The sequence below is a fragment of the Aythya marila genome (genome assembly GCF_965140915.1).
Source record: "Aythya marila genome assembly, chromosome: 4".
NCBI lineage: Eukaryota > Metazoa > Chordata > Aves > Anseriformes > Anatidae > Aythya > Aythya marila.
In genome coordinates this window covers 35873109-35891965 of record NC_139045.1, presented here as the reverse complement: position 1 = coordinate 35891965, position 18857 = coordinate 35873109, and the positions used below count along the sequence as shown (strand labels likewise).

The 18857-nt window shown below is 40.3% G+C and overlaps 1 protein-coding gene across 3 annotated transcripts in view; it reads right to left on the bottom strand.

Annotated features, from left to right (window-relative positions):
- The window catches only part of INPP4B (inositol polyphosphate-4-phosphatase type II B), a 300152-nt gene extending 281459 nt beyond the window's left edge, over positions 1 to 18693 (bottom strand). For all 3 annotated transcript variants that reach the window (XM_082758698.1, XM_082758699.1, XM_082758700.1), the window contains exon 1: positions 18569 to 18693. The gene's annotated coding sequence lies outside the window, so the exon portion shown is untranslated. The remainder of the gene's footprint in view (positions 1 to 18568) is intronic.
- Between the last annotated feature and the right edge of the window lie 164 nt (positions 18694 to 18857).

The following is an 18857-nucleotide window of genomic DNA, read 5'->3' as shown; positions in this document are numbered from 1 at the left end:
CTGTACTAAGCCAGGGGGCAGGGATCTCGGGATGTTCAGTAATAAAACTTGGTTTAATGCCTGAATGGTTCTTTTAAACACGGATGAATCATAATCCCTGAAGGTTATGGTTCTCCATACTTGCAAGACCACTCCTGATGGGATTAATTCTTGTAATAGCATAGCTGATCACCACCATTAAGCAAATCGAAAACACATAATCAAGTAGATAAATGTATGCAAATAAGCCATTGCCTAAAATCTGAAAGGAATCAGTGCCATGTCTAGAGGACAGTTTTGTTTTACTTAGCCTAAAATTTAATCAAAGCATTCAGGAACAAAACACATTCCTCTGTCCAGTTGGCATACTGATTTTCTAAGCCCAGTCACGTCGGTATCTAGGTTGTTTTGTCCTGCCAATCTTCTCCAGTCATGTTCCCTCTATGAGAACACCTAATCTGCCCCACCGAGTCTGATTACAGACTAGACATGGCTAACTACAGCCTGCTGCCATCCTGTAGTGCTTTCCATTCCTCATCCGAAGTCTTTACAAGGTGGCTCTACATTTCCCATTTCTCCATGTATTTCTCATCACCTTGGTAGATAAAACAAGCCCTGGCAGACAGACAGATGGGTACTACTGATCTTGCAAATGCTTTACTTTTCAGTGAGTGATCGCTTGACTAATCAATGGCTGTGCAATTTCTAGTCCAGGTCTGCTTCTCTTACACCACATATTTCCACTGTATACATTTTGGTTAACTGGGAAGAGGCGGGGGGGGCACCTGAAAGTTAAGACTGAAATACAATTTAATCAGCCAATTCATAGCATATTTGCGGAGCAAACATTTGATATATTAGGAAGGTCGATTATATACTTAATCAATTTTTAAACAAAAGACCTCTGCTTACTCACAGGACTTCTTTTCAAATGGACAAATTTCTGATTTTACACGCTGGGCCCGAGAACAATCACCGAGTTCTTGGACAGCAAGTACAGGTTTGACAGCTTGGTGCATTTATTTTCTTAGAGTTGCAAAGACATTAGAAATGAGTCTGAACGCTCCTGCCTTCCCCAGAAAAAGTAATTTTCCATTTCCTGGATGAAAATGGCACTATAAATGGTATATTCGCTCACTTTGAAGAGATTCATTTCTGCACAGACTGCCCTGGCTGGAAGGAAGAGAAGAATGGAATAACTAACGAACAAACACTTTGGTCAGGAGACATGCAGAACCAGCAATTTATTTCCCTGCTCCTTCCATTCTACTGCTGCTACCAGCACAAATCACACTGAGCTGAATGGACAAAGGAGCAAAAAGCAACAACTGAGCAATTCGCTGTTTTTTTTTTTTTCCCCATAGAAAAACTTAGATCTAAGTATTGTTGATAGAGAACATAAAAACCACTATGGAGAATCAGTCAGAAATTTTATTAAAAGCTTTCATTTACAGAAAAATTGAAGTTAACTTTGAGAAAATTTCTTAATTAAATTCACATTCTCAGTAGAGCACCTCATGCTGAGGTGAGCTACCATTTCACTTACGTTTCACAAAATAATTAAAACTCAAATTGTGAGTTAAGTATTCTTTCAGTGCTGAAGCAAAGTCTGGGGAGTACACTGAATTGTGTATTATGTATTCTCAGCAGTAAGGAGATCAAAAATACACATACACAATTCAAGCAGCCTAGGAGCTTTCATGGAGTCATCACCATGCCAAGAAAGAAAGGGCTTCTGCATACCTACAGCTCAAAATAAAGGATGGAAACGACAGTATAAGGGCTACTCCCTTAAAGAAGCTATAACTTGGCAAGCAGTAAACCAAACCCTCTTCTCAGCAACAAAATGGTCCTAAATCCCCCTTTACACCAGGGAGAGGGGTGCTGGAAGCCAATCCGAGCACAACAGAAGCAATTTACCCAAAGTACCTTACAGCTTGACTAATCCAAGCAGCACGGAGACTGTGAGGCAACAGCACAAAACAAATATAAATTTGAACAATCCCAACTGAGCCCAGAGAAATTTAACAGCCCCATCCTCCACGTTCTCCAAATCCAGCACTGTACTTCAGATCTACTTAGTTAACAGAAAAAGAGCCCTGAGGACAAAACATCTCTCAGGTTTCTCAATAGCCCTGCTCTGGCTTCAGCAGTGCCAGACTGGCTCGTCACACCAAGACAGTTGTGTCATCAGCTGCCATACAAAAGAGATGGGGGAAAACTCTTCTAGGACATTTCAGACATTCAAAGACCCATCAGCAGTATTCATTGCTGCCTAATTAATCTAAACCAGAACATTCAAAATGCAAAAACACTGAAATGATAGCTTGCCAACTAATATGTATTTACAGTAATCACGTTATTCTGCAACATAGCTGCCCATAGCTGAGGTTGTCTCCTCTAGGTCTCCCAGTGTTTGCCACAGTTACGGCACTCAGTTTGCTGTTTTTCCCACATGACAGGCATCATTCAAGATGACTTCACCGAATGCTTTGTTCATCTGTTTTGTTTACATTTCTAAGTCTTCAGGTTAAGTGAAAGGCTAAGTACAGATCCAAGCATGTAGTCCATATCTATTTAAATAGATGTCAAAATTCTGAAATGTTATCATACTAAAATGCTTCCATCAAATCTATTACCCACAGGAAAGGAAATGGAGAGAGTCCTTGCTTGAGGTCAGATTTTACAGTCATTATCTGAACACAGCTCCAACTGACAGCTGCATTTTCTCCCATTTAATTTCATTTCCATGGATGCTGATAAAACAATTAATAGACTTGACTGGTAATTTGCATATTAAAACTAAACAACGAGAAAATCACAGTAAAAAGTGGTTAAAAAATACAACAGTAACTTTTGGCCCCTAGCCTATTGGCCCAGAAAGCTGTCATTTGCCTCTTTTTCTGTCATCAGGGGACCAAGTTCCACCGAACCAATTCTGCCCCCTTCCTTTGCTGGAAATTAAAGTGCAGGAAGGGAAGAGCACCAGTGGCTGTTGGCAGGAGCACACAGATTCCCACCAGTATTGTACTCTGTACTGCTTTGGTGATTACTGAATACTCTTACCACTCTTAGTCCATATGAGGGAACCCAATACTACCTGGGAAAGCTTTGCTTGCTCCTTTGTCTTACTTTTTGTCTCCCTAGTAAGAAGAGATGGAGAAAATTAACCATACAAATGAGGACCTTTTTAGCGCATTTTCATGACACTGGATTACTGTATCCATTTCATGACACTGGATTAGTGTATCCATTAACTGGATCCAGTAGGTGGATACAGGACAACCAACCTGCATTTAAGAATAAGAATTTTAAAATAGTCTGACATTGGATTTGTTGCACTGTAAGCCTATAAAGGAAGAAAAACCTGAAAGCACTCCACTTCTTTTATCCATTAGCCTTTTATTTCTTGCCTGTCTACAGCACACACTTCCAAGTCTTCTATTGGCCTATTTATGACCCAATTCTCATCTGTTAAAAAAACAAAGCATTCGTTCCATCTAACAAATGATATACCAATAAACATGCCTACTGTCCAAGTGCCTTCTCATCAATCATCCCGTTCCAGCAGGATAAGGGATCACTCTTAGTTTCATAGATTAAGGTTACATGATTAATTTTATTTATTCCTGTGGTGGATCGAAAAATTACTATCACTCCCTATTCTCTTCCAATGGAAACAGGCAACTGGATTTATTTATTTTTTTTTTTTAACTGGCATTTAGATTATGGCTTGCCCATGGTTTTTAATAGTCACGAGGCAACTTATTTGTGGACTATCCAAATAAACTGCATGCTATTTATAAACTTATTTTTATAATGTTTGGTTTTACATTTATTTGAATGTCACATCTACACATGCATATGAAGGTAATGTGAAAAAAAAGACTACTTTTGAGATGCAGTTGAGGAGTTATTTTTGCTTGGTCATGCACATCTGGACTTCATGTTTTTAAAAGGAAATTAAAAAAAAAAAAAAAAAAAAGATAGCAGCTATCTGCCATGCCCTGAAGTAAACTGAACCTCGGTGTTATAAGGAAAACCAAAGGGACTAGGAGAAATACAGAAATGTCATCTTTTCAATTGCTCCCCCAGCATTCCTGTCATTTCTCATTTTTCTGGTCTCAAAGTTTCTCAAACTGCCGAAAGATTTCTGCTATCAATTTTTTTATTTTTTAATCATCACCGCCTTCAAAACAGGAGACAAAGACATATGATGAGACTGTTTAGATAAACTTTGTTACTTTTCATCCGATTTCCTCAAACAGCACGCACAACTACACTTCAAATTTTAGGCTACCTTTTCTCATGACTGAATTTATAGGATTTGTCAGAAAAACAAGCTCAAAAACTGAGGAAGGTAAAAAGAAGACAACAGAATCAAAGAATCCTTCCTTAACAGGAAGGGACTATCTCAGTTTGTCCTCGGCAGGAAGGGAATTCTTCCTCAGAGTAAGGGGACTGTCACTTAACCTTCAGCTTTCTAAGCTGTCAGTGCCCACTCTTGTCATCCTTAGTAACAACTCGCATTCCTGATCCTTCATACTTAACTGTAAATTCAATTATCTCTGGCTCTCGTTAAAGCACTATCTAATCTTACTTTCTATGAGGCCAGATTTCCATCATTCCTGATAAAAGATTTCTCTAGAGCGGTGCCTCTATCCACCCTATTCCCAAAACTTTCCCAGGTAAACATGGCATTTTCTTCCATATGAAGACAGAAACTCTCTAAAAGGTTGTATCTAAAGCAAGGTTTTACTTATTCCACCAAATGTTTTCCAGACAGAAACCCTATATTTCTGTGTTGAAAGGAAAATAATTGACCTTCCTGTATTTAGTGTGAAGAACAACATTACAATAATGTGAAAAGCAACATTACAACAAAAAACACCACTTTTAAAGAAACAAAGGAAGAAGTGCAGGTGAGCAAAGCTGAACATATGATTTCATGATATAGTAATACATAGTTCTAACCACATCATTAAGTATTTCTTAGTGATGCTGTGTTTTGTCTGAGCTAAATAGCAAACTGGACAGGTAAGAAGCTCAGAGCACAAATAGGAGAGCCCCTGCACCTCAGTAAGGGTACACGAAACCTTGCCAGAAATCTTTTTTAAACACAGATATTTAAACAATAACAGCAAGACTTGGTCTGAAAACCACCAATCTGTTCTGTTCTTAATAAGGATAAAGATTTTAAACTGAAGACCTTAATCAGGGTCAATTTCTTGGTCTGATCTGAACCTTCTGTTCTAGTTTGGTCACCAACTATGACCAGCAAACTGCTCTGCAGGGTGACACTCTTAGGAACATACATTGAACAAGATGACTGTCACCTCATGTCCTACTTCTACAAGTGAGGTACAAAGCTGTAAAATATCAAGTGCCAGGGACAGACCAGTGCAGAATTAAGAACCGTGCCAGTCCAGAGCTCGCTGTAGCACTGACACAGATGACAACTTTCAATTTTCTCAGGATTAAGGTAATTTAAAAATCAACAAATATGGGTCTCAATCTGAATTCAGTGTGATTTAGTGTTTATTTAGTTCCAATGTAATCTAACTTCTGGCAGACACTTAAAAAGGAAGACATCATGCTCTACCGATTAAGCAGGGAGCAATCAATAAGCACCAAAATTATGGCATTATGAGAGATTTCTTACCTACCTCATTTGCAAAACTGATCATACGTTATTTCTTATTACACTGAATTAAATATTAACAGCCTTTAATATTACTCTTAACATTAAGAATATTCACATTTTAAGTGCTAAATTCCCAACTGAAAGTAATATTGTAAAATTACTTGCAAAAATAAAAAATGGATTGAATAACTTCCTCATAATAACATGAGATGGAAGCTGAACCTAGCTGCTGTTATCAAAAATCACTGCCCCACTGAGCTCAAAGATAAACACCTGCACACAGTCCAATTCAAAGCATTTAAAATATCATGTCAGAGGCACAAGGCAGTAGTGCAACCAGACAAAACAGGAAAACTCATTACATACTGTTAATTTATTGTAAGCAGCAGGTATTTCTCATAGGAACATTGATTTCTTCCTTTTGGTTTCACAGGTAGCTGTGGCATGCCTGCGTTTTCTCCCTTGCTGCCCATGTGCCCTTTAAATACATTCATTATACATGAGCACTCCATATGAGCCTGGACAGCTCAGCTCTAACTTCTTCCCAACTATAGTAAAAGTCAGTGACTAATGCATCTAAATATAGCAGTAACAGCAATTTTTAAAGTAATGCTACTATTTGCAAATATCACATCATACGTTCAGTAACAAATTAGGAAGCCAAGCACAAGTAGAAATATTTCAGAATGAAGGCTTAAAGTATTACATTGATTCATTCTGAATTTAGGTTAATGGTGATTTTCAAGTTCTAGATTTAGCAGCCCTAGTTCCAGCCCAGCCTCACAAACTTGCACCAACACTCATCTTTACTCAAGCAGCTGAGGGTTTCCCTGGACAATCCAGGCATTGCCCTCTGCACAGGCTTCTCACGGGCTAATGAATACGTTCAAGTGGCAGCACAATAACTGACAGGGCAAGGCTCGCAGCCAAGGCAGCATCCACACCATCATGAATTGGGTAACCCAGTGCGAACCGTTTGATTGCACGAGATGATGTACTGCTCCAGCTCACTCAGACATTACCCAGAGGCCACCCCTCCAAAAAAATAGGTTTTTAACAATCTGTGAATTTCTTTGAATGTTTTCAGTGTTAAACAGCCCTGGACCTGGACTCATACCTACTGAGACTACGCTCTGCATACAGAGCTTCAAAATCCCCCCTGCCTCTCCTCCCTCATCTCCTTTCCTGCATTTAAAACCCCAGGAGCAGTATATAAACAAACACATGCTCCATTGGCTGCTGTAACAAGATAAATAAATTAATACAGAAGAGTTTTGAGCCCCGCCCCCCCCCTTCATTTTTAGATACCTAAGCATATTTTCTAACAATCCCTATTTCATTACATCTATCATTATCCATAAATGAGATAAGGCTTTTTTCTTCAAGAAAAATTTATTCTATTAGACTTACTGGTAGAACTGAGAAAAACAAAGTTTAATTAGCCATATATCATCAAGAGCAACTGAGAGAAAAGGTAGTTTTTCACCTATGGACTACCTAGTAAGTACTAGTAGACACATCATAAGTTATTTATCTTCCAGTAAACGAGACTGCTCTCTCCAGAGTCAAAAAGAGAACACAGCCCTGGCTATAGATCTCCGCTTTCTCCTTATTAAGAAAAGGACAAGTAAATTAAATATTTTATGATGAAAAAAGGAACAAAGCATCAGCTAGTTAAGATAAAAAATAACTTTTGAGTAACATACCATTTATACATTTTTAAAGTAATGCCAAAGAACGTCCAGAACATTCCCTTTCTAAACTCTGTTGCACTTGTAGGCAAAGTGTTAATCTCTGTAGAAAGACTAATGGTTTTCCAACATATTTCATTGAGAAAAGGGTTGACTAAATTAGATTTTTTTTATTTTATTTATTTATTTTTTTTAATTAAGTTGGTCCCTTGCCTGGAGCAGCCAGAGTTGTTTACCCACAATGGCCGTGAAATTCCCTGTGTTTGATGGTTTAATTATCTCCTCCTTGCCTGGTAATTCTTTTAAGGCATTTATTTTTTTGTGTGTGGCATAGCAAATAAAGCATTATCTGTCTGTCTGTCTCTGTCAGGTACTTGCACTTCCTATCCCCCTCTCGTATGATCATATTTAGGTCAATGGATTACAGAGCCTTCATTTCAAGCATATAGTTTAAATTTATTTATACTGTATTTACCTGGTCCACTGCAGTCCATGACATACACTTGTATACAGACACTTCCTACCTGTAGATACTACAAGATCTGAATTTTGTTTTACTGGTTTGATTCTATCAACCGTCAGATGCAGGCAATCCTACCACGAAGAGCAGGGCAAGTTGCACTCAACTCCCACCTCAGCTCCAGGTCCTGGCTTACACTGTCTGGTCCTGTAAGCAGCTTGGGCATGATGACAACTAGGTCTGAAAGCTATGAATATTCTTCACTGGGATAGAATGGAGACAGCATTACTTGAACAGAAACAGAAAAAGCTGAAAGATAACCATGTGCGAAAAAAACAGCAAAAACCAGTATCACTGACTGCATTAAGAGAACAAGTTAACTCAAAGTCTGTGACATACCACAGCTTTCTTCACTAATGAACACAGGCATACTGAATAGTTCTTATTAAATTCCAAAAATAACCATGTGCACTTTTCATTAAAAAGAATAAATAAAATCTGAGCTGAACAATACACAGGAATAGATTTCAAATTAGCCCAAGGTCCACTTGACCGACAGTTGTTCTAAATACAACTTACACTGCATCTTCCTTCAGACTTGAAACAAACGAGTTATTATGAACAAATTAGAACCAACTCGAATCTTTTCATCTCCCAGATAGCCACCAGGACTGCCACTGCAGAGCAGTTTCAAAGGCAAGTCCTGATCTGAAAGCTTCCTGTTAGATGTCCTGTTAATGCCTCCTCCTATTAGAGGAGGCATTAGAGACCTTACGAAGCCAGGACACTGCCCTGGGCAGGCAAAAGAAGCCAACAGATAAGAAAGCCTGATTTCAATGTTTCACATTGCATGAACAATGCAAAACACAAAGAATAGGGAACATTATTGTCACTAATGTAAACAGTAAAAGAAAACCAAAAAATGTTTTCTTGCCAGATCCTCACAAATCCAAACCAAAGACTCCTAAGACACTCCATGACCCAAACACACCCTGTCACATTCCCTCCTCACCCAGGGAATTGGTCTCACAAGCAAACATTAGGAGACAGCCAGCTCGTCCTCCCCTGGGACGCACTGAAGTTCTCTCAACACACATAGGGACTAACCAACCTTTTTACAGCTCCCCAGAGGTTCCCTGCTCTGCAGACACAAGCTCTCCTCCAGTTCCTCACTATCACTCCCACAGAGGGGCATCTTACCTCGCCTGTCGAGGTGTCAGTATGTTTGACCTACACGTGAATCTGAGCCTCAGCCCAAAGAGGGTTTTCAAGATGGGATCCCATGCTTGCTCCCAAGGGACCAGCACTTCCATCTCCCTCTGACTATCCTATCCCTTCTGTGCATTCCCAGAATCAACACCGAACGGGTGTCATTACTAATATTTAATTTTTTTTTTTTTAACTAACTTAAGACACTGAAAACTGTTTTGGAAAACAAATCCGAAGGCCAAGATCTCAGGGTGCTTCCACAAGCTTCAGTGAACTTGCAGCACTGCAAACGGGGTCAGAACAGGCTCCCATCACTTCGGGGAGGTGAGAGATGTGGGGACATTGCTGACTGTACAACGAAGGCTCTTTTGAATTATTTCCCACAGCAGAATCAACAAATCATCTGGATGTAAAGCTGAAACACTGCTCCAAATACAGAAATGAAAAACTAGGGTCATAACTGGCTGGCTGGTATTGTCTTTTAAAATTGCCCAAAAATACATCTTCTGCTATATTTTCAGTATTCTTGCACTTCGTAATTGGATTTTAATAAAATATTTCTGCCTTAACCTTCAAACTATAGTGGGAGACATTGCTCTTTCAGAGCACAAAAACAGACCCTCAAAGCTGATGTTTTTCTGAACTGAAAAGGTATCTGACAGGAACACAAATTCCCACAGGCGTGGGCTAGATCTTCACCACTATTTTAAATAAAATAGTACTTGAAATAAAATAGTCCAAAGTCACATATGTTTTTGTTGTTGTTGTTTTTTCTTTTCCCCTGAACTGGAGTAGTTCATGAGGACAGAGCTATGCTTTTTATTATTATTATCAACAAAAAGATGTAACCACAAACCTCAAGTAAAATCCCACTTTACCTGCACTTTGTTTTTTTGATGAAGTAGATCAGATAGAGGAGAAAAAAAGTAGATCACTGCTTCAGGCAAAACGCTCAAGTATGTCATTCCACTGCAATGTACCAAAATTGACTGGTAAGGTTATTTCAGCAAACTGGAAGTGAATAACCATAATTTTATCTTTGAAAAAAGAGCACAATTGTTTTGTGTTCGCTTGTTGATATAAATCTTAATAAATATTCATAGATAACTCTAGGACAATCTGCTCAAGAAGTTGAGCACATGCTGAATTAGGTATTTTAAATAATTATTATAAATGTATCCTCTCCTAGTAACATGGAAACAGTTGTAACATGTTCCTTAACAACCCTCAGATCTGTTTAAATGAAATAGCTGACAAATGCTACCACCTGCAAGAGCTGTGCAAGGCTTGGCTGTACTAGAAGCACAGGTGCACGACTTGAGGTGGGTTGGCTTCCCTTCTTCCCCTCTCCTCAGGAGAGAAGGGACTTGTTCCCAGGAGCTCCTGAGCCTCTGCTTGCTTACATTAATCTGGGACTTGGCCCCTCGTTTGCAGGATTAGTATTTCCTCCACTTTGCACTAATGACCACAGGTAACAGAGAAGGAAGGTATATCTACAGCTACACACAGACAAAAAGTGGGAAAAAATAAAAAAATAAAAAATCTACCTCCCTTGTAACATCACTTTAGCAAAAAGGATAAACATGAAGAGGTACTTTGGCAGCCTGATGCATTTTTGATCACACAGCAGTAATGGGCAGGACACACGTGGTAGCATCTACAGCACTTCGGCAGCCATGAAGCTCGTTCTCAGGAGCAACATTTTTGAGAATAAATAGGTGGACCTCAAACTATAGCCCAGTGCTAGCCCAGAAAAAATATACCTGCAATCCTGGTGACAGACTTTCAGGATAAAATATATTTTTAAAAATTACATTACACACACCAGAAAAAAAGCAACCAGGACTGAGACCGTCACACCTGCACAGATCAAGCCTCCTCAGTCTTTATAGCAAAAGGGACAAAGGGATTTCAGTTTCCCATGATCACGGTTGGAGGTGAGAGCATTGGACACGGCATCAGACAGGTTATTTCTGGAATACTTTTTATGGAGGTTTAAAATAAATTTCAAAGACTGCCATTTAATCTTGCTTTGGCGTCTGTATTCCTTTCACCCTGTGAGTCAGTTGATAACTTCACAGAATGCTTTTGTCAGGTTCCCATGCTTCTTTAGGCCAGTCTTCAGCTGCAAATTGTCAGAAAACTCCTACTCACATCAATATGAGCACCCACAACTTTTTTTTATTATTATTTTGAATACCCTGATGTTTAGCATGCTTTTTCATTTGTGCAAGTTTGCCACAGCTTGCCATTCCCTTAAGAATGTTGATGAAAACCAACCAATTAAAAAAAACATCTGTTTGCTGAGCCAAACTGATCACAACTGAGGTTTGGTACCTATGCTTACACTTGGAGTTCACACGACAAGTAAGACTCCAAGCTGCCAAGGAGACCTTACACAAAGTTTCCTTCACCACAAGGCATGAATGATACACATTAAAGTCGAATTTTAAACAGACTACCTAAAGGTTTGGGGGCACTAGTCCCTGTGTCACTCAGACCCATATACACATATGCAGTATGTCTCCAAGCACGGGGTTAGTGGAACATCTGCTTTTTCTGCTGGTGAATCTTGCACATCATCTACAAAATACTGACAATACGGGTACTGGCGGTACCTATGTTTTCTTCCATGAAAAGCATTATAGTAGCAGCAGAAAAGCAAGAAAAGGGAAGCGTTGCTATTTTAAAGTGTTTTTGTATCTTCTACTTAAAAGGAGGCACTATTTCTCTAAATCCCAACTTCCAATAGTACTTCCTCAAACGTATTCAGCATCTCATGAATTATATTTACCGTCTGCCTAATTTGCCACCACATCAGTTACTGATTAATTTTAGTGCAAAGTGCTACATATGTTTACATGTATATTTTGACAGCCGGAGTATACTGAATAATCCCAGCACATGGACAGCTTCTCTTTTTCCAGTACGCAGTTCCAAAGACACTATTGTGACTAGGCTTCTCTTTTTTGCCAGAGAAAGAAAATCCAATTTATTAAAATGTAAAGCTTTCATGGTGTTACATCAGACTGCTTTCTAATTTTACTTGCAAATATGTAACAAAGCAGTCGAGCAGTTGCATAGAACCTTTACAGGTTGGGTCCTCTGATCCCCCTTGCTTCTTATGCTTCAGTGGGGAAATGTTATCGCTAGGCTATCACATCTTGACAGTACAAAAACTGACTTAAAAGTTTCTTGTAAACGTTCTTTTCTCCACCTTGATCCGAATTTATCAGACACTGCTAAAAGAAACTTGGGAAGCACTCTACGGTACACCAACAAAGGATGCATTTTGCTCCCAAGCATCAGTCCTAACCCCAATTCTCACTGAAAATCCCCTTTAATGCTTGATTAACATTAAGATACATTTGGGCTTTTTGAGTTAAATACATCATACCCTTTAAAGATGATTGACATCACAGTGACTGGTTTTGTGTATGTAATCTCACACATGTGCAGATACTTTCTGTACAGCATAGACAATAAACTGTAATAGTACCTGCAATTAGCCATCAGTAATTTACCCTGGAGGTTATGGAGAATTCAATTGCTTTTATGAAAAAATAATAAATAAAAAATCATATCCTTACTAGACCTATGTAAATGATAAATAGCCCTAACAGAGGTACCAAATATCAAAATGAAGTCTCTTCTATTGAACAGTCTCATCAGTTGATGCTTTTGTCCTAGTTTTAAAATACTCAACACTTTCAAATTATACACCTGGTATGCCTAAGCAATAAATAACGCACAAGCAAGTTACCAAAGATTAAACTCATTTACAATATGTCAGTGAGCTTACAGTAGCTGCATAAATATATTTTCTTAGCTGAACAAAGTCAACTCAAGACAAATTTAGATAGTGAAAAATAAGTGACTTTATATTTTACAAGAGTACACGCAGCAAAACCATGCAGAGCTCCAAAACGAGCCACGCGAGGGGTAGCTTCTGCTGGGTTTGTTACGAATCCAAATGACTGGAGGCTTCTTCGTATTTTGCACTGCCACCTAGCGTAGACTGTCCTCGTATTTTCCAAGCTTCCAGCAGACCATCAGCACCTGAGGTACTGAAAACCAAAAAACTTCCATAAAAATAGCAGACACCGTTTTTGTTTTTATTACTTGGAAACTATCAATTGCTGGAAGGATAAGACTACAATAACCAGCTTAAACAAAATTTTTCTAGGACCAAAACCTAAAAAGATATCTAACACCAAAAACAAAAACAAAAAAAAAGCCTAGAAATGCAACAAAGTAAAATTATGTACTTGTATTTTCAACTCAGTGGCTAAATAATCATTAGATATGATTCATCTGGAAAAACATTTCATGTAGATTCCCCAAATGAAAACTAAATTAACACAGGTTTAGCATCTGTGCTTTTATAGAAACTACAGATGAAATTAAGCAGTATTTCTCAATAGCAGGTCTAGATTTAGAGTGGTTATTTCAATGTATTTTTTTAAACCAGGTGTTGCTTCATCATTTACACCCTTTGCCTTTACTCCAAGGTTTAATCACTGGGTCGCTGCCTGATGAGGTCGATCACACTGCTCTTGTGGAACGAGCTGCTGTGCAGGACTGCAGGGAAGTTGGCTTGATAATCAGCTTCCCCCACTGAGCCAACAGTGCCGTTTCCAGCTAACACAGTGAGGCTACATCATGCGGCCATCCTACAGAAGCCACACGGATGGTACCATGACAGACAGCAACTTCCTGATTATTAATGAGAAAATGTATAATAATTCTCATCAATCAGAAAGGTTTGCTCTTTGGTTTTGTTTTTTTAACTACTTGAAGAGGAAACCTTATGCTCAACATCTAATAGAGCAGCTCCTATTCTGTTTAACAAATTCTGTTTTCATCCAAGGTGTAAACTCGACCAACTCATTAAAAAGACTTACTCCAACTACGTCGCTACAGCAGAGAAAATCATTTCATCCTATAAAACTCATTTCCTACTTGCCTTTAACTGTATACATGTACACGACACAAACAAAACCCAGGCAAAGTTGCGCTGTTACTGCTGCAATAGAAACGCTGCACAATACCAGCGGGTTGATGCGCTCTGCTTAATGCTCCATTTGCACAGCAGTAAATACACAAGATACCAAGTCACATTTAGCTCGTAGACATTTATACCTATTTTCATGTTTCTGAGTCATTTTCTTAACAGAAATAAGCACCTTAAGTACCGTGCATCCTACTAGCATTGCTGTAATGTGCCAAGATCACAGATTATGAATAACTAAACAATACAAAAACCTGATGGTACGTGAAAAACTGTCAAAATACAATAAAAGCTTATTTCCCACAAGAGTTTCTCTCTTAATTTTCCATTATACATCTACCCCTTATAATTACAAGAAAAGCTGGTCTTCTTAAGGCCTCTTATTAAGAGATTTCACTCTATTTGCCAAACTCATGTTCTTGCAGCAAGCAAGAAATTCATATTGGCAGGTGTACAGCTAATAGAATTAAGCAAATCAATAAAAATTAAAGTGTTTTTGTTTTGTATATATGAAAAGTTCAGGAGAAAAACGCTGTTAAGTAGTTCTGCTCCCCAGTCAGACACAGCAATTGGACTTTACTACCATACTTAGAACAAGTTTTCTCTGAGGTCGCAGCATAGTGTAAAATTTCATAGAAACAAGATATACAGTGAGCAGAAAAAAATCCAAGAAAACACAGTTTTCATTTCTAATGCCATGGCACATAGTAACGGAGTACTAATTCAGCCTGTCAGAGAAATTAACTTGATAAATAGCATCCTGTTTACCATGCTTGACACATACTATGTTGAGTAAGCACCTTTAGCTTGTGTTGTCTTTTGAATTCTCATTAAATAGAGCCTTCTTCAAAACTAAAAACAATCCAAATGAACCTGCAGGGCAAACTCACGGACCAACAGGAGGAAGAGGCTTAGTTTGTTAGGCTGAGGCAAAAAGCCTATTAGGATCCCTATCTATGGAAATCAATATTATCCTCCCCTGCAGCTACAGACTTGAAACTGCTGTAAATTAAAAAAACGTCCCCTGCCCCATCTCTTCCAGATTCAGGAGGAGGGCAAGTTCTGTAGAACTTGAATGTTGAACACTGTGGAAGCAGAAATTGCTCTACATTTTTAAGCTGTACCTCTGCAGACATTGACATCTAGCATTTGAAAACTCATTGCTGAAAGGTGTAAGAATGATAAAGTGTGAAGTTATCACTATAAACTTGAAAAATCTACAGAGTACGGGAACACAATTTGTTCTATTCAATCCCTCCTGAAACAAATTAATAAACATACCATGTGCAGCGCAATATGCCCACTTCACTTGTCAGTATGTTATCTTGCTATACCTTGCCAAAAAGGTACACAAGACTTGGAAGAAATGCAATGCATCCTGTCTCCTAACAGCATTTTTTATTGCACAATGCATTGTATGAATCTTGTTTGCTGTTCGAGATTCCACCTGTCTTCAGTTAATTTATGATGATAGAAGAAATGGAAAAAAAAACTCCTCCTGAATTGATCTGCAATGGAACTGGACAAATTATCTGAATGTACCTTTATACATTATGGGGAAAAATATAAAGAATCCTCCATCATTCATTTATACTTTTTCCTCTTCTTAACATTCAGCTTGCAAGCATTCAACATAGGCTTACAAACAGCAAGAAACCAAAATTCAAACCTCAGCTCCTTTTACATATTGCCACCTTGGATTTTGTATCAAGACAAATAAGTCTTTCTAATTAGTCCTCTATCACCACAAAGACATTTATGAGCTTAAGTCCATGTACAAACCTTGCGCAATCCAGCCAGCCTTTTCAGGGTCGCATTAAGTTCTCTGTAACAGATCAACTACCAACTCCAGAAGAGCCTGATAAGCTAACTGACCAGATCCTTATCTGGCAAAGTTGAGGAAGAATTAGGCATCCCTTAAGAGAAAAAGTCCTTCAGGGCTGGAACAGCAAAGTCAACTGTGACTGCTCCTGAAGGACGAGACATAGAAACTGGGACGAAACTGGAGAGAGACTGACAGGTCTGTAAGTGAAATCAAGAAGCTGGGGAGGGCTCATAAGCCTAGACAAGCAGTAAGCAAAACCATGGGCTTGCTGAGGCCAGGGCAACCAGCTCTCCCTGATGAAGCTCCAGCCCTGCTCCCTCCCTCACCCCATTTTTGTGTTTTGAATTTTCAAGTTCTTTTTAAAAGCCAAGGAAGAGGGCCTCATTGAATGTGATTTATATCAATCCAGGTGATTTTACGAAAAGGTATCCTTTCTCAAAAGCGTGATGAATAACAAGTGTCATTCATCACCAGTAACAAGAAAATATTAACATAACACAAAAGAATAATTAATAGGTAGTTATTCGAACCAAAGTAGTCATTCCCCAAAATTTTCATCAATCACAGAACATGTGGCATACTGCAAAGCTTATGAAAATATAAATTACTTAGGAGGAAAAATATAGCTAACTGCCCAGAAGTTAAGGAACACTAATTGAAGTTACCATAAATTGTGAAGAGATTTCAGTGCTGGGAGTAATTGCCCACCTTCCTCTTTGCAAGTTATCTTTTACACAAATCCAAAAGGTGTTGTTTTCATATTTCTCTGCACAAGTCCTACGCTAAAACTATCTATCTGTAACAAGCTAAATAATTCACCAGACATATCAATCCCACTACGTTTTGTCAAACCCCTTACAGAATACAGGCCTAGGCCTATTCAAACAGTTATTCCGCCTGCAACAGTTGCCTGCCTGCCTGTTACCTTCTCAGCCTCCTCTGTCCAGAAAGTGATGGCCATAAAAGAGGATCTGCAGGAGGCACCTGGATATACCCACTTGGAACAATATCCCTTACCCCTAGGAAGGCAAAATTCTCTGGTCTGAAACCTAAGGCAGCCTCATGGATATTGCTCTGCAGAGAGGCCAGGGCAAAAGAGATCAGCAGCACTCATAAGGTTGGAAGAACCCATGAAGAACTGGAATTCTAAGACTTAGGAAGACCAAAATAACCAGCAAAAGAAAAGCTTGATTTTTAAAATAAGGCTTAATCTTCAGCACTGTAGAAACCCTGTCAGAAAGCAGAGGAAAATATGAAGGGGGGAAAAAAATGAAGAAAAAAAATACAAACAAGCAAGAACAGGGACTCTAAAGTAGTAACACTGCCCCATGCCCCTACTAATGCCATCAGGGCTGTAAAAATCTCACAGGACTAATTTCTGCTCATATTAACCTTGTGACTAGTATTTTAATATTCGTGTAATTATCAGAACGTGTGAAGCAAACAGCATTCAGTGCTGCTTGGATAGTTCCGGTAATGAGGACTCAAATGCACAAACCCCACTGAATATACAGGTGCACAGGACAAAAACCTAAGATACCCACAGTGCTTTAAATCTAGTTCAGAATTAATAACCAAAAAAAAAAAAAAAATCACAAAATAAAAATCAAATGAATGAAACACTGCCCTTTCAAAGGCTACCACGCCTGTGAAATGCTTATCTGAATATAAGGCTTTATTAATAGCCAATTCTTTACATAAACTCCTGCCTTGATGCAGGCTGAGAAATACAGACGCTTTCCCTTATCGTTTTTGCTATGTAGACATCTCTTAAATATAGATAGAGGGTGCCTGTAAACCAGTGAAGACTGAAAATTAGTCTCATTTTTGAGAATCAAAACTGGATTCCAAAGGCGTACATATGGCCTCATTCTGGTATATATATTTTAACGCATCACTAATGGACAAGTAAACAATTCCTCTGGTGAAGAGGAATGGAAGCATTAGCTGAATTAATTTCATATCAGATGAAAACACAGCTCCACAGAGACTTGGTGCTATTATTATTTATCCTTTTTTTTTTTTTTTCGAATTAGGCACAGGGTTAGCTTTAGGCACCTGGCAAACAGATAAGCACAAGCCCTGCCGTTCACGCTTCCAAAATCCCTGTATTATTTTGGGGGAAAGAGCAAGCGCCCTGCTCGATCGCAGCTCAGGAATTACACGCCGCTCCTTCCCACCCCTCGGTCCCCTTCTTTTCAGGCCGACAGCATTTCAACTTCCAACTCTGCCCAACTTATTCCCCCGCAATACCTTCCGTGCGGTTTCCATCACACCTCAGTAGATGCTGTTCTTCGCAAGATGGGGATGGGTACCCGGTAGCTCAACCACTCCACCACAATTAACCCCTTAGAGCCTCCTACCCCTCGCCCAGCACCCCCAGCAGGACGGCCAACCCCCCGAATGCCACCCTCGGAGCCCAAAACGCCTCTCCCAGGCCGGGCAGAGCCGCTCGCAGCAGGGGGAGGCGGCGCGGCGCTCCCGGCGAAGTTGCCCCAGCCCCGGCTCCGCACCCAGCCCCGCTGCCCCCCGCTCAGCCCGGGAGCACCCCTCGCCCTCCGCCGGCTCCCCGCACGCCCGGCAGGCTGTAACCTTCAGAAACTTGCAAAGGGAGAGACTTCGGCGGGCACGGAGCCCGGCTCCGGAGCTCTCTCCGCACGCCAGCAGCCGGCGGGGAGAGGAGGAAGCAGCGCCCGCGCCCGCGCCCCGCCCGGCCCCGCTCGGCCCGGCCTGCCCCCGGCGGCGTTACCTGGCTGGCGGCGGGGGGGGCCGCCCGGCGGGGCACTTTCCGCCGCTGCCTGCGTGCGTGTGGCGACCGGCAGCCCGCTATGGATAGCCCGCAGCCTCCAGCGCGGCGGCAGCAGGAGGAGACCGAGGGCTGGGCGCCTGGGCACCCGCAGCCCGGCTCGCCCGCCCCGCCGCCGCCACAGCCACAGCCACAGCCACAGCGAGGGCGAGTGGCGGCTGCCGCCCGCCGCGGGCACCGGCGCTCCTGCCCCGCGGCGCCGCCTCCGGGCGAGTCTCCTCCTCCTCCTCCT